The sequence below is a fragment of the Biomphalaria glabrata genome, chromosome 11 (genome assembly GCF_947242115.1).
Source record: "Biomphalaria glabrata chromosome 11, xgBioGlab47.1, whole genome shotgun sequence".
NCBI lineage: Eukaryota > Metazoa > Mollusca > Gastropoda > Planorbidae > Biomphalaria > Biomphalaria glabrata.
This window is the reverse complement of record NC_074721.1, coordinates 21,146,867-21,168,188: the sequence shown is the minus strand read 5'-3', so window position 1 is coordinate 21,168,188 and position 21,322 is coordinate 21,146,867.

Sequence of the window (21,322 nt, the reverse complement as noted above, 5' to 3'; positions counted from 1 at the left end):
CGTCAAGTCAGCGCTTTTCGCAGCAAGACCCTCAAAGAAAGATTAAGACGGTTAAATCTACGTTTAAATATTTTTTTTACGAGGCGACCCTCCCACCAGCCCGCCTCGTCGGACGCTCGCTACGGATAAGGTCGACAACGCCTACCCATCTAATTGCTCGCAAGCAGAAAGTCAAGTCTCAGTACGTCAAGTCAGCGCTTTTCGCAGCAAGACCCTCCCAGAAAGATTAAGACGGTTAAATCTACGTTTAAATATTTTTTTACGAGGCGACCCTCCCACCCGCCCGCCTCGTCGGACGCTCGCTACGGATAAGGTCGAAAACGCCTACCCATCTAATTACTCGCAAGCGGAAAGTCAAGTCTCAGTACGTCAAGTCAGCGCTTTTCGCAGCAAGACCCTCCCAGAAAGATTAAGACGGTTAAATCTACGTTTAAATATTTTTTTACGAGGCGACCCTCCCGCCCGCCCGCCTCGTCGGACGCATGCTACGGATAAGGTCGACAACGCCTACCCATCTAATTGCTTGCAAGCGGAAAGTCAAGTCTCAGTACGTCAAGTCAGCGCTTTTCGCAGCAAGACCCTCCCAGAAAGATTAAGACGGTTAAATCTACGTTTAAATATTTTTTTACGAGGCGACCCTCCCACCCGCCCGCCTCGTCGGATGCTCGCTACGGATAAGGTCGAAAACGCCTACCCATCTAATTGCTCGCAAGCGGAAAGTCAAGTCTCAGTACGTCAAGTCAGCGCTTTTCGCAGCAAGACCCTCCCAGAAAGATTAAGACGGTTAAATCTACGTTTAAATATTTTTTTACGAGGCGACCCTCACGCCCGCCCGCCTCGTCGGACGCATGCTACGGATAAGGTCGACAACGCCTACCAATCTAATTGCTCGCAAGCGGAAAGTCAAGTCTCAGTACGTCAAGTCAGCGCTTTTCGCAGCAAGACCCTCCCAGAAAGATTAAGACGGTTAAATCTACGTTTAAATATTTTTTTACGAGGCGACCTTCCCGCCCGCCCGCCTCGTCAGACGCTCGCTACGGAAATCGTCGACAACGCATACCCATCTAATTGCTCGCAAAAGGAAGGTCAAGTCTCAGTACGTCAAGTAAGCGCATTTCGCAGTAAGACCCTCCCAGAAAGATTTAGACGGTTAAGTCAACGTTTAAATATTTTTATACGAGGCGACCCTCCCGCCCGCCCGCCTCGTCGGACGCTCGCTACGGATAAGGTTGACAACGCCTACCCATCTAATTGCTCGCAAGCGGAAGGTCAAGTCTCAGTACGTCAAGTCAGCGCTTTTCGCAGCAAGACCCTCCCAGAAAGATTAAGACGGTTAAATCTACGTTTAAATATTTTTTTACGAGGCGACCCTCCCGCCCGCCCGCCTCGTCGGACGCTCGCTACGGATAAGGTCGACAACGCCTACCCATCTAATTGCTCGCAAGCGGAAAGTCAAGTCTCAGTACGTCAAGTCAGCGCTTTTCGCAGCAAGACCCTCCCAGAAAGATTAAGACGGTTAAATCTACGTTTAAATATTTTTTTACGAGGCGACCCTCCCACCCGCCCGCCTCGTCGGACGCTCGCTACGGATAAGGTCGACAACGCCTACCCATCTAATTGCTCGCAAGCAGAAAGTCAAGTCTCAGTACGTCAAGTCAGCGCTTTTCGCAGCAAGACCCTCCCAGAAAGATTAAGACGGTTAAATCTACGTTTAAATATTTTTTTACGAGGCGACCCTCCCACCCGCCCGCCTCGTCGGACGCTCGCTACGGATAAGGTCGAAAACGCCTACCCATCTAATTGCTCGCAAGCGGAAAGTCAAGTCTCAGTACGTCAAGTCAGCGCTTTTCGCAGCAAGACCCTCCCAGAAAGATTAAGACGGTTAAATCTACGTTTAAATATTTTTTTACGAGGCGACCCTCCCACCCGCCCGCCTCGTCGGACGCTCGCTACAGATAAGGTCGACAACGCCTACCCATCTAATTGCTCGCAAGCGGAAAGTCAAGTCTCAGTACGTCAAGTCAGCGCTTTTCGCAGCAAGACCCTCCGAAAAGATTAAGACGGTTAAATCTACGTTTAAATATTTTTTTACGAGGCGACCCTCCCACCCGCCCGCCTCGTCGGACGCTTGCTACGGATAAGGTCGAAAACGCCTACCCATCTAATTGCTCGCAAGCGGAAAGTCAAGGCTCAGTACGTCAAGTCAGCGCTTTTCGAAGCAAGACCCTCCCAGAAAGATTAAGACGGTTGAATCTACGGTTAAATATTTTTTTACGAGGCGACCCTCCCGCCCGCCCGCCTCGTCGGACGCATGCTACGGATAAGGTCGACAACGCCTACCCATCTAATTGCTTGCAAGCGGAAAGTCAAGTCTCAGTACGTCAAGTCAGCGCTTTTCGCAGCAAGACCCTCCCAGAAAGATTAAGACGGTTAAATCTACGTTTAAATATTTTTTTACGAGGCGACCCTCCCACCCGCCCGCCTCGTCGGACGCTCGCTACGGATAAGGTCGAAAACGCCTACCCATCTAATTGCTCGCAAGCGGAAAGTCAAGTCTCAGTACGTCAAGTCAGCGCTTTTCGCAGCAAGACCCTCCCAGAAAGATTAAGACGTTTAAATCTACGTTTAAATATTTTTATACGAGGCGACCCTCCCGCCCGCCCGCCTTGTCGGACGCTCGCTACGGATAAGGTCGACAACGCCTACCCATCTAATTGCTCGCAAGCGGAAGGTCAAGTGTCAGTACGTCAAGTCAGCGCTTTTCGCAGCAAGACCCTCCCAGAAAGATTAAGACGGTTAAATCTACGTTTAAATATTTTTTTTACGAGGCGACCCTCCCGCCCGCCCGCCTCGTCGGACGCTCGCTACGGATAAGGTCGACAACGCCTACCCATCTAATTGCTCGCAAGCGGAAAGTCAAGTCTCAGTACGTAAAGTCAGCGCTTTTCGCAGCAAGACCCTCCCAGAAAGAATAAGACGGTTAAATCTACATTTAAATATTTTTTTACGAGGCGACCCTCCCACCCGCCCGCCTCGTCGGACGCTCGCTACGGATAAGGTCGACAACGCCTACCCATCTAATTGCTCGCAAGCGGAAAGTCAAGTCTCAGTACGTCAAGTCAGCGCTTTTCGCAGCAAGACCCTCCCAGAAAGATTAAGACGGTTAAATCTACGTTTAAATATTTTTTTACGAGGCGACCTTCCCGCCCGCCCGCCTCGTCAGACGCTCGCTACGAATAAGGTCGACAACGCCTACCCATCTAATTGCTCGCAAGCGGAAGGTCAAGTCTCAGTACGTCAAGTAAGCGCATTTCGCAGTAAGACCCTCCCAGAAAGATTAAGACGGTTAAATCTACGTATAAATGCTTTTTTACGAGGCGACCTTCCCGCCCGCCCGCCTCGTCAGACGCTCGCTACGGATATGGTCGACAACGCCTACCCATCTAATTGCTCGCAAGCGGAAAGTCAAGTCTCAGTACGTCAAGTCAGCGCTTATCGAAGCAAGACCCTCCCAGAAAGATTTAGACGGTTAAGTCTACGTTTAGATATTTTTATACGAGGCGACCCTCCCGCCCGCCCGCCTCGTCGGACGCTCGCTACGGATAAGGTCGACAACGCCTACCCATCTAATTGCTCGCAAGCGGAAGGTCAAGTCTCAGTACGTCAAGTCAGCGCTTTTCGCAGCAAGACCCTCCCAGAAAGATTAAGACGGTTAAATCTACGTTTAAATATTTTTTTTACGAGGCGACCCTCCCGCCCGCCCGCCTCGTCGGACGCTCGCTACGGATAAGGTCGAAAACGCCTACCCATCTAATTACTCGCAAGCGGAAAGTCAAGTCTCAGTACGTCAAGTCAGCGCTTTTCGCAGCAAGACCCTCCCAGAAAGATTAAGACGGTTAAATCTACGTTTAAATATTTTTTTACGAGGCGACCCTCCCTCCCGCCCGCCTCGTCGGACGCATGCTACGGATAAGGTCGACAACGCCTACCCATCTAATTGCTTGCAAGCGGAAAGTCAAGTCTCAGTACGTCAAGTCAGCGCTTTTCGCAGCAAGACCCTCCCAGAAAGATTAAGACGGTTAAATCTACGTTTAAATATTTTTTTACGAGGCGACCCTCACGCCCGCCCGCCTCGTCGGACGCATGCTACGGATAAGGTCGACAACGCCTACCAATCTAATTGCTCGCAAGCGGAAAGTCAAGTCTCAGTACGTCAAGTCAGCGCTTTTCGCAGCAAGACCCTCCCAGAAAGATTAAGACGGTTAAATCTACGTTTAAATATTTTTTTACGAGACGACACTCCCGCCCGCCCGCCTCATCGGACGCTCGCTACGGATAAGGTCGTTAACGCCTACCCATCTAATTGCTCGCAAGCGGAAAGTCAAGTCTCAGTACGTCAAGTCAGCGCTTTTCGCAGCAAGACCCTCCCAGAAAGATTAAGACGGTTAAATCTACGTTTAAATATTTTTTTACGAGGCGACCCTCCCACCCGCCCGCCTCGTCGGACGCTCGCTACGGATAAGGTCGACAACGCCTACCCATCTAATTGCTCGCAAGCGGAAAGTCAAGTCTCAGTACGTCAAGTCAGCGCTTTTCGCAGCAAGACCCTCCCAGAAAGATTAAGACGGTTAAATCTACGTTTAAATATTTTTTTACGATACGACACTCCCGCCCGCCCGCCTCGTCGGACGCTTGCTACGGATAAGGTCGACAACGCCTACCCATCTAATTGCTCGCAAGCGGAAAGTCAAGTCTCAGTACGTCAAGTCAGCGCTTTTCGCAGCAAGACCCTCCCAGAAAGATTAAGACGGTTAAATCTACGTTTAAATATTTTTTTTACGAGGCGACCCTCCCACCCGCCCGCCTCGTCGGACGCTCGCTACGGATAAGGTCGACAACGCCTACCCATCTAATTGCTCGCAAGCAGAAAGTCAAGTCTCAGTACGTCAAGTCAGCGCTTTTCGCAGCAAGACCCTCCCAGAAAGATTAAGACGGTTAAATCTACGTTTAAATATTTTTTTACGAGGCGACCCTCCCACCGGCCGCCTCGTCGGACGCTCGCTACGGATAAGGTCGAAAACGCCTACCCATCTAATTGCTCGCAAGCGGAAAGTCAAGTCTCAGTACGTCAAGTCAGCGCTTTTCGCAGCAAGACCCTCCCAGAAAGATTAAGACGGTTAAATCTACGTTTAAATATTTTTTTACGAGGCGACCCTCCCGCCCGCCCGCCTCGTCGGACGCATGCTACGGATAAGGTCGACAACGCCTACCCATCTAATTGCTTGCAAGCGGAAAGTCAAGTCTCAGTACGTCAAGTAAGCGCTTTTCGCAGCAAGACCCTCCCAGAAAGATTAAGACGGTTAAATCTACGTTTAAATATTTTTTTTACGAGGCGACCCTCCCGCCCGCCCGCCTCGTCGGACGCTCGCTACGGATAAGGTCGACAACGCCTACCCATCTAATTGCTCGCAAGCGGAAAGTCAAGTCTCAGTACGTAAAGTCAGCGCTTTTCGCAGCAAGACCCTCCCAGAAAGAATAAGACGGTTAAATCTACATTTAAATATTTTTTTACGAGGCGACCCTCCCACCCGCCCGCCTCGTCGGACGCTCGCTACGGATAAGGTCGACAACGCCTACCCATCTAATTGCTCGCAAGCGGAAAGTCAAGTCTCAGTACGTCAAGTCAGCGCTTTTCGCAGCAAGACCCTCCCAGAAAGATTAAGACGGTTAAATCTACGTTTAAATATTTTTTTACGAGGCGACCTTCCCGCCCGCCCGCCTCGTCAGACGCTCGCTACGGAAATCGTCGACAACGCATACCCATCTAATTGCTCGCAAAAGGAAGGTCAAGTCTCAGTACGTCAAGTAAGCGCATTTCGCAGTAAGACCCTCCCAGAAAGATTTAGACGGTTAAGTCAACGTTTAAATATTTTTATACGAGGCGACCCTCCCGCCCGCCCGCCTCGTCGGACGCTCGCTACGGATAAGGTTGACAACGCCTACCCATCTAATTGCTCGCAAGCGGAAGGTCAAGTCTCAGTACGTCAAGTCAGCGCTTTTCGCAGCAAGACCCTCCCAGAAAGATTAAGACGGTTAAATCTACGTTTAAATATTTTTTTACGAGGCGACCCTCCCGCCCGCCCGCCTCGTCGGACGCTCGCTACGGATAAGGTCGACAACGCCTACCCATCTAATTGCTCGCAAGCGGAAAGTCAAGTCTCAGTACGTCAAGTCAGCGCTTTTCGCAGCAAGACCCTCCCAGAAAGATTAAGACGGTTAAATCTACATTTAAATATTTTTTTACGAGGCGACCCTCCCACCCGCCCGCCTCGTCGGACGCTCGCTACGGATAAGGTCGACAACGCCTACCCATCTAATTGCTCGCAAGCAGAAAGTCAAGTCTCAGTACGTCAAGTCAGCGCTTTTCGCAGCAAGACCCTCCCAGAAAGATTAAGACGGTTAAATCTACGTTTAAATATTTTTTTACGAGGCGACCCTCCCACCCGCCCGCCTCGTCGGACGCTCGCTACGGATAAGGTCGAAAACGCCTACCCATCTAATTGCTCGCAAGCGGAAAGTCAAGTCTCAGTACGTCAAGTCAGCGCTTTTCGCAGCAAGACCCTTCCAGAAAGATTAAGACGGTTAAATCTACGTTTAAATATTTTTTTACGAGGCGACCCTCCCACCCGCCCGCCTCGTCGGACGCTCGCTACAGATAAGGTCGACAACGCCTACCCATCTAATTGCTCGCAAGCGGAAAGTCAAGTCTCAGTACGTCAAGTCAGCGCTTTTCGCAGCAAGACCCTCCCAGAAAGATTAAGACGGTTAAATCTACGTTTAAATATTTTTATACGAGGCGACCCTCCCGCCCGCCCGCCTCGTCGGACGCTCGCTACGGATAAGGTCGACAACGCCTACCCATCTAATTGCTCGCAAGCGGAAGGTCAAGTGTCAGTACGTCAAGTCAGCGCTTTTCGCAGCAAGACCCTCCCAGAAAGATTAAGACGGTTAAATCTACGTTTAAATATTTTTTTTACGAGGCGACCCTCCCGCCCGCCCGCCTCGTCGGACGCTCGCTACGGATAAGGTCGACAACGCCTACCCATCTAATTGCTCGCAAGCGGAAAGTCAAGTCTCAGTACGTAAAGTCAGCGCTTTTCGCAGCAAGACCCTCCCAGAAAGAATAAGACGGTTAAATCTACATTTAAATATTTTTTTACGAGGCGACCCTCCCACCCGCCCGCCTCGTCGGACGCTCGCTACGGATAAGGTCGACAACGCCTACCCATCTAATTGCTCGCAAGCGGAAAGTCAAGTCTCAGTACGTCAAGTCAGCGCTTTTCGCAGCAAGACCCTCCCAGAAAGATTAAGACGGTTAAATCTACGTTTAAATATTTTTTTACGAGGCGACCTTCCCGCCCGCCCGCCTCGTCAGACGCTCGCTACGGAAATGGTCGACAACGCATACCCATCTAATTTCTCGCAAGCGGAAGGTCAAGTCTCAGTACGTCAAGTAAGCGCATTTCGCAGTAAGACCCTCCCAGAAAGATTAAGACGGTTAAATCTACGTATAAATGCTTTTTTACGAGGCGACCTTCCCGCCCGCCCGCCTCGTCAGACGCTCGCTACGGATATGGTCGACAACGCCTACCCATCTAATTGCTCGCAAGCGGAAAGTCAAGTCTCAGTACGTCAAGTCAGCGCTTATCGAAGCAAGACCCTCCCAGAAAGATTTAGACGGTTAAGTCTACGTTTAGATATTTTTATACGAGGCGACCCTCCCGCCCGCCCGCCTCGTCGGACGCTCGCTACGGATAAGGTCGACAACGCCTACCCATCTAATTGCTCGCAAGCGGAAGGTCAAGTCTCAGTACGTCAAGTCAGCGCTTTTCGCAGCAAGACCCTCCCAGAAAGATTAAGACGGTTAAATCTACGTTTAAATATTTTTTTTACGAGGCGACCCTCCCGCCCGCCCGCCTCGTCGGACGCTCGCTACGGATAAGGTCGACAACGCCTACCCATCTAATTGCTCGCAAGCGGAAAGTCAAGTCTCAGTACGTCAAGTCGGCGCTTTTCGCAGCAAGACCCTCCCAGAAAGATTAAGACGGTTAAATCTACGTTTAAATATTTTTTTACGAGGCGACCCTCCCGCCCGCCCGCCTCGTCGGACGCATGCTACGGATAAGGTCGACAACGCCTACCCATCTAATTGCTCGCAAGCGGAAAGTCAAGTCTCAGTACGTAAAGTCAGCGCTTTTCGCAGCAAGACCCTCCCAGAAAGAATAAGACGGTTAAATCTACATTTAAATATTTTTTTACGAGGCGACCCTCCCACCCGCCCGCCTCGTCGGACGCTCGCTACGGATAAGGTCGACAACGCCTACCCATCTAATTGCTCGCAAGCGGAAAGTCAAGTCTCAGTACGTCAAGTCAGCGCTTTTCGCAGCAAGACCCTCCCAGAAAGATTAAGACGGTTAAATCTACGTTTAAATATTTTTTTACGAGGCGACCTTCCCGCCCGCCCGCCTCGTCAGACGCTCGCTACGGAAATGGTCGACAACGCCTACCCATCTAATTGCTCGCAAGCGGAAGGTCAAGTCTCAGTACGTCAAGTAAGCGCATTTCGCAGTAAGACCCTCCCAGAAAGATTAAGACGGTTAAATCTACGTATAAATGCTTTTTTACGAGGCGACCTTCCCGCCCGCCCGCCTCGTCAGACGCTCGCTACGGATATGGTCGACAACGCCTACCCATCTAATTGCTCGCAAGCGAAAGGTCAAGTCTCAGTACGTCAAGTCAGCGCTTATCGAAGCAAGACCCTCCCAGAAAGATTAAGACGGTTAAATCTACATTTAAATATTTTTTTACGAGGCGACCCTCCCACCCGCCCGCCTCGTCGGACGCTCGCTACGGATAAGGTCGACAACGCCTACCCATCTAATTGCTCGCAAGCGGAAAGTCAAGTCTCAGTACGTCAAGTCAGCGCTTTTCGCAGCAAGACCCTCCCAGAAAGATTAAGACGGTTAAATCTACGTTTAAATATTTTTTTACGAGGCGACCCTCCCACCCGCCCGCCTCGTCGGACGCTCGCTACGGATAAGGTCGACAACGCCTACCCATCTAATTGCTCGCAAGCGGAAAGTCAAGTCTCAGTACGTTAAGTCAGCGCTTTTCGCAGCAACACCCTCCCAGAAAGATTAAGACGGTTAAATCTACGTTTAAATATTTTTTTACGAGGCGACCTTCCCGCCCGCCCGCCTCGTCAGACGCTCGCTACGGAAATGGTCGACAACGCATACCCATCTAATTGCTCGCAAGCGGAAGGTCAAGTCTCAGTACGTCAAGTAAGCGCATTTCGCAGTAAGACCCTCCCAGAAAGATTAAGACGGTTAAATCTACGTTTAAATGCTTTTTTACGAGGCGACCTTCCCGCCCGCCCGCCTCGTCAGACGCTCGCTACGGATATGGTCGACAACGCCTACCCATCTAATTGCTCGCAAGCGAAAGGTCAAGTCTCAGTACGTCAAGTCAGCGCTTATCGAAGCAAGACCCTCCCAGAAAGATTAAGACGGTTAAATCTACATTTAAATATTTTTTTACGAGGCGACCCTCCCACCCGCCCGCCTCGTCGGACGCTCGCTACGGATAAGGTCGACAACGCCTACCCATCTAATTGCTCGCAAGCGGAAAGTCAAGTCTCAGTACGTCAAGTCAGCGCTTTTCGCAGCAAGACCCTCCCAGAAAGATTAAGACGGTTAAATCTACGTTTAAATATTTTTTTACGAGGCGACCCTCCCACCCGCCAACCTCGTCGGACGCTCGCTACGGATAAGGTCGAAAACGCCTACCCATCTAATTGCTTGCAAGCGGAAAGTCAAGTCTCAGTACGTCAAGTCAGCGCTTTTCGCAGCAAGACCCTCCCAGAAAGATTAAGACGGTTAAATCTACGTTTAAATATTTTTTTACGAGGCGACCCTCCCACCCGCCCGCCTCGTCAGACGCTCGCTACGGATAAGGTCGACAACGCCTACCCATCTAATTGCTCGCAAGCGGAAAGTCAAGTCTCAGTACGTCAAGTCAGCGCTTTTCGCAGCAAGACCCTCCCAAAAAGATTAAGACGGTTAAATCTACGTTTAAATATTTTTTTACGAGGCGACCCTCCCACCCGCCCGCCTCGTCGGACGCTTGCTACGGATAAGGTCGAAAACGCCTACCCATCTAATTGCTCGCAAGCGGAAAGTCAAGTCTCAGTACGTCAAGTCAGCGCTTTTCGAAGCAAGACCCTCCCAGAAAGATTAAGACGGTTAAATCTACGTATAAATGCTTTTTTACGAGGCGACCTTCCCGCCCGCCCGCCTCGTCAGACGCTCGCTACGGATATGGTCGACAACGCCTACCCATCTAATTGCTCGGAAGCGAAAGGTCAAGTCTCAGTACGTCAAGTCAGCGCTTATCGAAGCAAGACCCTCCCAGAAAGATTAAGACGGTTAAATCTACATTTAAATATTTTTTTACGAGGCGACCCTCCCACCCGCCCGCCTCGTCGGACGCTCGCTACGGATAAGGTCGACAACGCCTACCCATCTAATTGCTCGCAAGCGGAAAGTCAAGTCTCAGTACGTCAAGTCAGCGCTTTTCGCAGCAAGACCCTCCCAGAAAGATTAAGACGGTTAAATCTACGTTTAAATATTTTTTTACGAGGCGACCTTCCCGCCCGCCCGCCTCGTCAGACGCTCGCTACGGAAATGGTCGACAACGCATACCCATCTAATTGCTCGCAAGCGGAAGGTCAAGTCTCAGTACGTCAAGTCAGCGCTTATCGAAGCAAGACCCTCCCAGAAAGATTAAGACGGTTAAATCTACATTTAAATATTTTTTTACGAGGCGACCCTCCCACCCGCCCGCCTCGTCGGACGCATGCTACGGATAAGGTCGACAACGCCTACCCATCTAATTGCTTGCAAGCGGAAAGTCAAGTCTCAGTACGTCAAGTCAGCGCTTTTCGCAGCAAGACCCTCCCAGAAAGATTAAGACGGTAAAGTCTACGTTTAAATATTTTTTTACGAGGCGACCCTCCCGCCCGCCCGCCTCGTCGGACGCTCGATACGGATTAGTTCGACAACGCCTACCCATCTAATTGCTCGCAAGCGGAAAGTCAAGTCTCAGTACGTCAAGTCAGCGCTTTTCGCAGCAAGACCCTCCCAGAAAGATTAAGACGGTTAAATCTACGTTTAAATATTTTTTTACTAGGCGACCCTCCCGCCCGCCCGCCTCTTCGGACGCATGCTACGGATAAGGTCGACAACGCCTACCCATCTAATTGCTCGCAAGCGGAAAGTCAAGTCTCAGTACGTCAAGTCAGCGCTTTTCGCAGCAAGACCCTCCCAGAAAGATTAAGACGGTTAAGTCTACGTTTAAATATTTTTTTACGAGACGACACTCCCGCCCGCCCGCCTCATCGGACGCTCGCTACGGATAAGGTCGTTAACGCCTACCCATCTAATTGCTCGCAAGCGGAAAGTCAAGTCTCAGTACGTCAAGTCAGCGCTTTTCGCAGCAAGACCCTCCCAGAAAGATTAAGACGGGTAAATCTACTTTTAAATATTTTTTTACGAGGCGACCCTCCCGCCCGCCCGCCTCGTCGGACGCATGCTACGGATAAGGTCGACAACGCCTACCCATCTAATTGCTTGCAAGCGGAAAGTCAAGTCTCAGTACGTCAAGTCAGCGCTTTTCGCAGCAAGACCCTCCCAGAAAGATTAAGACAGTAAAGTCTACGTTTAAATATTTTTTTACGAGGCGATTCTTCCGCCCGTCCGCCTCGTCGGACGCTCGATACGGATTAGTTCGACAACGCCTACCCATCTAATTGCTCGAAAGCGGAAGGTCAAGTCTCAGTACGTCAAGTCAGCGCTTTTCGCAGTAAGACCCTCCCAGAAAGATTTAGACGGTTATGTCTACGTTTAAATATTTTTATACGAGGCGACCCTCCCGCCCGCCCGCCTCGTCGGAGGCTCGCTACGGATAAGGTCGACAACGCCTACCCATCTAATTGCTCGCAAGCGGAAGGTCAAGTCTCAGTACGTCAAGTAAGCGCTTTTCGCAGCAAGACCCTCCCAGAAAGATTAAGACGGTTAAATCTACGTTTAAATATTTTTTTACGAGGCGACCCTCCTGCCCGCCCGGCTCGTCGGACGCTCGCTACGGATAAGGTAGTTAACGCCTACCCATCTAATTGCGCGCAAGCGGAAAGTCAAGTCTAAGTACGTCAAGTCAGCGCTTTTCGCAGCAAGACCCTCCCAGAAAGATTAAGACGGTTAAATCTACATTTAAATATTTTTTTACGAGGCGACCCTCCCACCCGCCCGCCTCGTCGGACGCTCGATACGAATAAGGTCGACAACGCCTACCCATCTAATTGCTTGCAAGCGGAAAGTCAAGTCTCAGTACGTCAAGTCAGCGCTTTTCGCAGCAAGACCCTCCCAGAAAGATTAAGACGGTTAAATCTACGTTTAAATATTTTTTTACGAGACGACACTCCCGCCCGCCCGCCTCATCGGACGCTCGCTACGGATAAGGTCGTTAACGCCTACCCATCTAATTGCTCGCAAGCGGAAAGTCAAGTCTCAGTACGTCAAGTCAGCGCTTTTCGCAGCAAGACCCTCCCAGAAAGATTAAGACGGTTAAATCTACGTTTAAATATTTTTTTACGAGGCGACCCTTTCACCCGCCCGCCTCGTCGGACGCTCGCTACGGATAAGGTCGACAACGCCTACCCATCTAATTGCTCGCAAGCGGAAGGTCAAGTCTCAGTACGTCAAGTAAGCGCATTTCGCAGTAAGACCCTCCCAGAAAGATTAAGACGGTTAAATCTACGTTTAAATATTTTTTTACGAGGCGACCCTCTCACCCGCCCGCCTCGTCGGACGCATGCTACGGATAAGGTCGACAACGCCTACCCATCTAATTGCTCGCAAGCGGAAAGTCAAGTCTCAGTACGTCAAGTCAGCGCTTTTCGCAGCAAGACCCTCCCAGAAAGATTAAGACGGTTAAATCTACGTTTAAATATTTTTTTACGAGGCGACCCTCCCATCCGCCCGCCTCGTCGGACGCTCGCTACTGATAAGGTCGACAACGCATACCCATCTAATTGCTCGCAAGCGGAAAGTCAAGTCTCAGTACGTCAAGTCAGCGCTTTTCGCAGCAAGACCCTCCCAGAAAGATTAAGACAGTTAAATCTACGTTTAAATATTTTTTTAAGAGGCAACCCTCCCGCCCGCCCGCCTAGTCGGACGCTCGCTACGGATAAGGTAGTTAACGCATACCCATCTAATTGCTTGCAAGCGGAAAGTCAAGTCTCAGTACGTCAAGTCAGCGCTTTTCGCAGCAAGACCCTCCCAGAAAGATTAAGACGGTTAAATCTACGTTTAAATATTTTTTTACGAGGCGACCCTCCCGCCCGCCCGCCTCGTCGGACGCATGCTACGGATAAGGTCGACAACGCCTACCCATCTAATTGCTCGCAAGCGGAAAGTCAAGTCTCAGTACGTTAAGTCAGCGCTTTTCGCAGCAAGACCCTCCCAGAAAGATTAAGACGGTTAAATCTACATTTAAATATTTTTTTACGAGGCGACCCTCCCACCCGCCCGCCTCGTCGGACGCTCGCTACGGATAAGGTCGACAACGCCTACCCATCTAATTGCTCGCAAGCGGAAAGTCAAGTCTCAGTACGTCAAGTCAGCGCTTTTCGCAGCACAACCCTCCCAGAAAGATTAAGACAGTTAAATCTACGTTTAAATATTTTTTTACGAGGCGACCCTCCCACCCGCCCGCCTCGTCGGACGCTCGCTACGGATAAGGTCGACAACGCCTACCCATCTAATTGCTCGCAAGCGGAAAGTCAAGTCTCAGTACGTCAAGTCAGCGCTTTTCGCAGCAAGACCCTCCCAGAAAGATTAAGACGGTTAAATCTACGTTTAAATATTTTTTTACGAGGCGACCCTCCCGCCCTTCCGCCTCGTCGGACGCTCGCTACGGATAAGGTCGACAACGCCTACCCATCTTATTGCTTGCAAGCGGAAAGTCAAGTCTCAGTACGTCAAGTCAGCGCTTTTCGCAGCAAGACCCTCCCAGAAAGATTAAGACGGTTAAATCTAAGTTAAAATATTTTTTTACGAGGCGACCCTCCCACCCGCCCGCCTCGTCGAACGCTCGCTACGGATAAGGTCGACAACGCCTACCCATCTAATTGCTCGCAAGCGGAAAGTCAAGTCTCAGTACATCAAGTCAGCGCTTTTCGCAGCAAGACTCTCCCAGAAAGATTAAGACGTTAAAGTCTACGTTTAAATATTTTTTTACGAGGCGACCCTCACGCTCGCCCGCCTCGTCGGACGCTCGCTACGGATAAGGTAGTTAAAGCCTACCCATCTAATTGCGCGCAAGCGGAAAGTCAAGTCTCAGTACGTCAAGTCAGCGCTTTTCGCAGCAAGACCCTCCCAGAAAGATTAAGACGGTTAAATCTACGTTTAAATATTTTTTTACGAGGCGACCTTCCCGCCCGCCCGCCTCGTCAGACGCTCGCTAGGGATATGGTCGACAACGCCTACCCATCTAATTGCTCGCAAGCGGAAGGTCAAGTCTCAGTACGTCAAGTCAGCGCTTTTCGCAGCAAGACCCTCCCAGAAAGATTAAGACGGTTAAATCTACGTTTAAATATTTTTTACGAGGCGACCCTCCCGCCCGCCCGCCTCGTCGGACGCTCGCTACGGATAAGGTCGACAACGCCTACCCATCTAATTGCTCGCAAGCGGAAAGTCAAGTCTCAGTACGTCAAGTCAGCGCTTTTCGCAGCAAGACCCTCCCAGAAAGATTAAGACGGTTAAATCTACGTTTAAATATTTTTTTACGAGGCGACCCTCCCGCCCGCCCGCCTCGTCGGACGCTCGCTACGGATAAGGTCGACAACGCCTACCCATCTAATTGCGCGCAAGCGGAAAGTATAGTCTCAGTACGTCAAGTCAGCGCTTTTCGCAGCAAGACCCTCCCAGAAAGATTAAGACGGTTAAATCTACGTTTAAATATTTTTTTACGAGGCGACCCTCCCGCCCGCACGCCTCGTCGGACGCTCAATACGGATAAGGTCGACAACGCCTACCCATCTAATTGCTTGCAAGCGGAAAGTCAAGTCTCAGTACGTCAAGTCAGCGCTTTTCGCAGCAAGACCCTCCCAGAAAGATTAAGACGGTTAAATCTACGTTTAAATATTTTTTTACGAGGCGACCTTCCCTCCCGCCCGCCTCGTCAGACGCTCGCTACGGATAAGGTCGACAACGCATACCCATCTAATTGCTTGCAAGCGAAAAGTCAAGTCTCAGTACGTCAAGTCAGCGCTTTTCGCAGCAAGACCCTCCCAGAAAGATTAAGACGGTAAAGTCTACGTTTAAATATTTTTTTACGAGGCGACCCTCCCGCCCGCCCGCCTCGTCAGACGATCGATACGGATTAATTCGACAACGCCTACCCATCTAATTGCTTGCAAGCGGAAAGTCAAGTCTCAGTACGTCAAGTCAGCGCTTTTCGCAGCAAGACCCTCCCAGAAAGATTAAGACGGTTAAATCTACGTTAAAATATTTTTTTACGAGGCGACCCTCCCACCCGCCCGCCTCGTCGAACGCTCGCTACGGATAAGGTCGACAACGCCTACCCATCTAATTGCTCGCAAGCAGAAAGTCAAGTCTCAGTACGTCAAGTCAGCGCTTTTCGCAGCAAGACCCTCCCAGAAAGATTAAGACGTTAAAGTCTACGTTTAAATATTTTTTTACGAGGCGACCCTCACGCTCGCCCGCCTCGTCAGACGCTCGCTAGGGATATGGTCGACAACGCCTACCCATCTAATTGCTCGCAAGCGGAAGGTCAAGTCTCAGTACGTCAAGTCAGCGCTTTTCGCAGCAAGACCCTCCCAGAAAGATTAAGACGGTTAAATCTACGTTTAAATATTTTTTACGAGGCGACCCTCCCGCCCGCCCGCTTCGTCGGACGCTCGCTACGGATAATGTCGTTAACGCCTACCCATCTAATTGCTCGCAAGCGGAAAGTCAAGTCTCAGTACGTCAAGTAAGAGCTTTTCGAAGCAAGACCCTCCCAGAAAGATTAAGACGGTTAAGTCTAAGTTTAAATATTTAATTACGAGGCGACCCTCCCGCCCGCCCGCCTCGTCGGACGCTCGCTACGGATAAGGTCGACAACGCCTACCCATCTAATTGCTCGCAAGCGGAAAGTCAAGTCTCAGTACGTCAAGTCAGCGCTTTTCGCAGCAAGACCCTCCCAGAAAGATTAAGACGGTTAAGTCTACGTTTAAATATTTTTTTACGAGGCGACCCTCCCGCCCGCCCGCCTCGTCGGACGCTCGCTACGGATAAGGTCGACAACGCCTACCCATCTAATTGCGCGCAAGCGGAAAGTAAAGTCTCAGTACGTCAAGTCAGCGCTTTTCGCAGCAAGACCCTCCCAGAAAGATTGAGACGGTTAAATCTACGTTTAAATATTTTTTTACGAGGCGACCCTCCCGCCCGCACGCCTCGTCGGACGCTCGATACGGATAAGGTCGAACACGCCTACCCATCTAATTGCTTGCAAGCGGAAAGTCAAGTCTCAGTACGTCAAGTCAGCGCTTTTCGCAGCAAGACCCTCCCAGAAAGATTAAGACGGTAAAGTCTACGTTTAAATATTTTTTTACGAGGCGACCCTCCCGCCCGCCCGCCTAGTCAGACGCTCGATACGGATTAATTCGACAACGCCTACCCATCTAATTGGTCGCAAGCGGAAAGTCAAATCTCAGTACGTCAAGTCAGCGCTTTTCGCAGCAAGACCCTACCAGAAAGATTAAGACGGTTAAGTCTACGTTTAAATATTTTTTTACGAGTCGACCCTCCCGCCAACCCGCCTCGTCGGACGCTCGCTACGGATAAGGTAGATAACGCCTACCCATCTAATTGCGCGCAAGCGGAAAGTCAAGTCTCAGTACGTCAAGTCAGCGCATTTCGCAGCAAGACCCTCCCAGAAAGATTAAGACGGTTAAATCTACGTTTAAATATTTTTTTACGAGGCGACCCTCCCGCCCGCCTGCCTCGTCGGACGCTCGCTACGGATAAGGTCGACAACGCCAACCCATCTAATTGCTCGCAAGCGGAAGGTCAAGTCTCAGTACGTCAAGTCATCGCTTTTCGCAGCAAAACCCTCCCAGAAAGATTAAGACGGTTAAGTCTACGTTTAAATATTTTTTTTACGAGGCGACCCTCCCGCCCGCCCGCCTCGTCGGACGCTCGCTACGGATAAGGTAGTTAACGCCTACCCATCTAATTGCGCGCAAGCGGAAAGTCAAGTCTCAGTACGTCAAGTCAGCGCTTTTCGCAGCAAGACCCTCCCAGAAAGATTAAGACGGTTAAATCTACGTTAAAATATTTTTTTACGAGGCGACCCTCCCACCCGCCCGCCTCGTCGAACGCTCGCTACGGATAAGGTCGACAACGCCTACCCATCTAATTGCTCGCAAGCAGAAAGTCAAGTCTCAGTACGTCAAGTCAGCGCTTTTCGCAGCAAGACCCTCCCAGAAAGATTAAGACGTTAAAGTCTACGTTTAAATATTTTTTTACGAGGCGACCCTCACGCTCGCCCGCCTCGTCAGACGCTCGCTAGGGATATGGTCGACAACGCCTACCCATCTAATTGCTCGCAAGCGGAAGGTCAAGTCTCAGTACGTCAAGTCAGCGCTTTTCGCAGCAAGACCCTCCCAGAAAGATTAAGACGGTTAAATCTACGTTTAAATATTTTTTACGAGGCGACCCTCCCGCCCGCCCGCTTCGTCGGACGCCCGCTACGGATAATGTCGTTAACGCCTACCCATCTAATTGCTCGCAAGCGGAAAGTCAAGTCTCAGTACGTCAAGTAAGAGCTTTTCGAAGCAAGACCCTCCCAGAAAGATTAAGACGGTTAAGTCTAAGTTTAAATATTTAATTACGAGGCGACCCTCCCGCCCGCCCGCCTCGTCGGACGCTCGCTACGGATAAGGTCGACAACGCCTACCCATCTAATTGCTCGCAAGCGGAAAGTCAAGTCTCAGTACGTCAAGTCAGCGCTTTTCGCAGCAAGACCCTCCCAGAAAGATTAAGACGGTTAAGTCTACGTTTAAATATTTTTTTACGAGGCGACCCTCCCGCCCGCCCGCCTCGTCGGACGCTCGCTACGGATAAGGTCGACAACGCCTACCCATCTAATTGCGCGCAAGCGGAAAGTAAAGTCTCAGTACGTCAAGTCAGCGCTTTTCGCAGCAAGACCCTCCCAGAAAGATTGAGACGGTTAAATCTACGTTTAAATATTTTTTTACGAGGCGACCCTCCCGCCCGCACGCCTCGTCGGACGCTCGATACGGATAAGGTCGACAACGCCTACCCATCTAATTGCTTGCAAGCGGAAAGTCAAGTCTCAGTACGTCAAGTCAGCGCTTTTCGCAGCAAGACCCTCCCAGAAAGATTAAGACGGTAAAGTCTACGTTTAAATATTTTTTTACGAGGCGACCCTCCCGCCCGCCCGCCTAGTCAGACGCTCGATACGGATTAATTCGACAACGCCTACCCATCTAATTGGTCGCAAGCGGAAAGTCAAATCTCAGTACGTCAAGTCAGCGCTTTTCGCAGCAAGACCCTACCAGAAAGATTAAGACGGTTAAGTCTACGTTTAAATATTTTTTTACGAGTCGACCCTCCCGCCAACCCGCCTCGTCGGACGCTCGCTACGGATAAGGTAGATAACGCCTACCCATCTAATTGCGCGCAAGCGGAAAGTCAAGTCTCAGTACGTCAAGTCAGCGCATTTCGCAGCAAGACCCTCCCAGAAAGATTAAGACGGTTAAATCTACGTTTAAATATTTTTTTACGAGGCGACCCTCCCGCCCGCCTGCCTCGTCGGACGCTCGCTACGGATAAGGTCGACAACGCCAACCCATCTAATTGCTCGCAAGCGGAAGGTCAAGTCTCAGTACGTCAAGTCATCGCTTTTCGCAGCAAAACCCTCCCAGAAAGATTAAGACGGTTAAGTCTACGTTTAAATATTTTTTTTACGAGGCGACCCTCCCGCCCGCCCGCCTCGTCGGACGCTCGCTACGGATAAGGTAGTTAACGCCTACCCATCTAATTGCGCGCAAGCGGAAAGTCAAGTCTCAGTACGTCAAGTCAGCGCTTTTCGCAGCAAGACCCTCCCAGAAAGATTAAGACGGTTAAATCTACGTTTAAATATTTTTTTACGAGGTGACCCTCCCGCCCGCCCGCCTCGTCGGACGCTCGCTACGGATAAGGTCGACAACGCCTACCCATCTAATTGCTTGCGAGCGGAAAGTCAAGTCTCAGTACGTCAAGTCAGCGCTTTTCGCAGCAAGACCCTCCCAGAAAGATTAAGACAGTTAAATCTACGTTTAAATATTTTTTTACGAGGCGACCCCTCCCGCCCGCCCGCCTCGTCGGACGCTCGCTACGGATAAGGTCGTTAACGCCTACCCATCTAATTGCGCGCAAGCGGAAAGTCAAGTCTCAGTACGTCAAGTCAGCGCTTTTCGCAGCAAGACCCTCCCAGAAAGATTAAGACGGTTTAATCTACGTTTAAATATTTTTTTACGAGGCGACCCTCCCGCCCGCCCGCCTCGTCGGACGCTCGCTACGGATAAGGTCGACAACGCCTACCCATCTAATTGCTTGCAAGCGGAAAGTCAAGTCTCAGTACGTCAAGTCAGCGCTTTTCGCAGCAAGACCCTCCCAGAAAGATTAAGACGGTTAAATCTACGTTTAAATATTTTTTTACGAGGCGACCCTCCCGCCCGCCCGCCTCGTCGGACGCTCGCTACGGATAAGGTCGTTAACGCCTACCCATCTAAATGCGCGTAAGCGGAAAGTCAAGTCTCAGTACGTCAAGTCAGCGCTTTTCGCAGCAAGACCCTCCCAGAAAGATTAAGACGGTTAAATCTACGTTAAAATATTTTTTTACGAGGCGACCCTCCCACCCGCCCGCCTCGTCGAACGCTCGCTACGGATAAGGTCGACAACGCCTACCCATCTAATTGCTCGCAAGCGGAAAGTCAAGTCTCAGTACGTCAAGTCAGCGCTTTTCGCAGCAAGACCCTCCCAGAAAGATTAAGACGGTAAAGTCTACGTTTAAATATTTTTTTACGAGGCGACCCTCACGCCCGCCCGCCTCGTCGGACGCTCGATACGGATAAGGTCGACAACGACTACCCATCTAATTGCTCGCAAGCGGAAAGTCAAGTCTCAGTACGTCAAGTCAGCGCTTTTCGCAGCAAGTCCCTCCCAGAAAGATTAAGACAGTTAAATCTACGTTTAAATATTTTTTTACGAGGCGACCCCTCCCGCCCGCCCGCCTCGTCGGACGCTCGCTACGGATAAGGTCGTTAACGCCTACCCATCTAATTGCGCGCAAGCGGAAAGTCAAGTCTCAGTACGTCAAGTCAGCGCTTTTCGCAGCAAGACCCTCCCAGAAAGATTAAGACGGTTTAATCTACGTTTAAATATTTTTTTACGAGGCGACCCTCCCGCCCGCCCGCCTCGTCGGACGCTCGCTACGGATAAGGTCGACAACGCCTACCCATCTAATTGCTTGCAAGCGGAAAGTCAAGTCTCAGTACGTCAAGTCAGCGCTTTTCGCAGCAAGACTTTCCCAGAAAGATTAAGACGGTTAAATCTACGTTTAAATATTTTTTTACGAGGCGACCCTCCCGCCCGCCCGCCTCGTCGGACGCTCGCTACGGATAAGGTCGACAACGTCGGATTGTTTCGCCCCCCACCCTATTGGTCAGGACGTCGAGCCCTCATGAGAGAACGTTCGCTCCTTCCGAAGGAGTGTCTCCACCACAGCTTGAGGAACTTTACAGTAGTCATAAAATTATTCTCATATTTCGAAAGGTGTCTTGTAGCGGGCCTGTCCTGTTCACACACACAAAAAACGACAATATTACGATGGTACGTTAGTCGAGAGAAATGTATTTGTACTGCCGTAAAAACAGGGTAGACTCTAGAATCACGTTGCCGAAGAGGTATTAATATGTTTTCTTTAAAAGAACCTTTTTGTTAATACTTGATATATGTGAGTTATAGCCCTTAGTCATTACTGAGTTGTTTGTCTTTTGTTGTAAACGAATAGTTCTGCCCAAGATGGCGTCCAGTTTTAAATGAATAAAAGTGTTCTGCCCAACAACGATATCAGTTGCCTTCATTCTTCAATACATAATGAACACTTTTGAAACGATTTTGATGCTAACTTT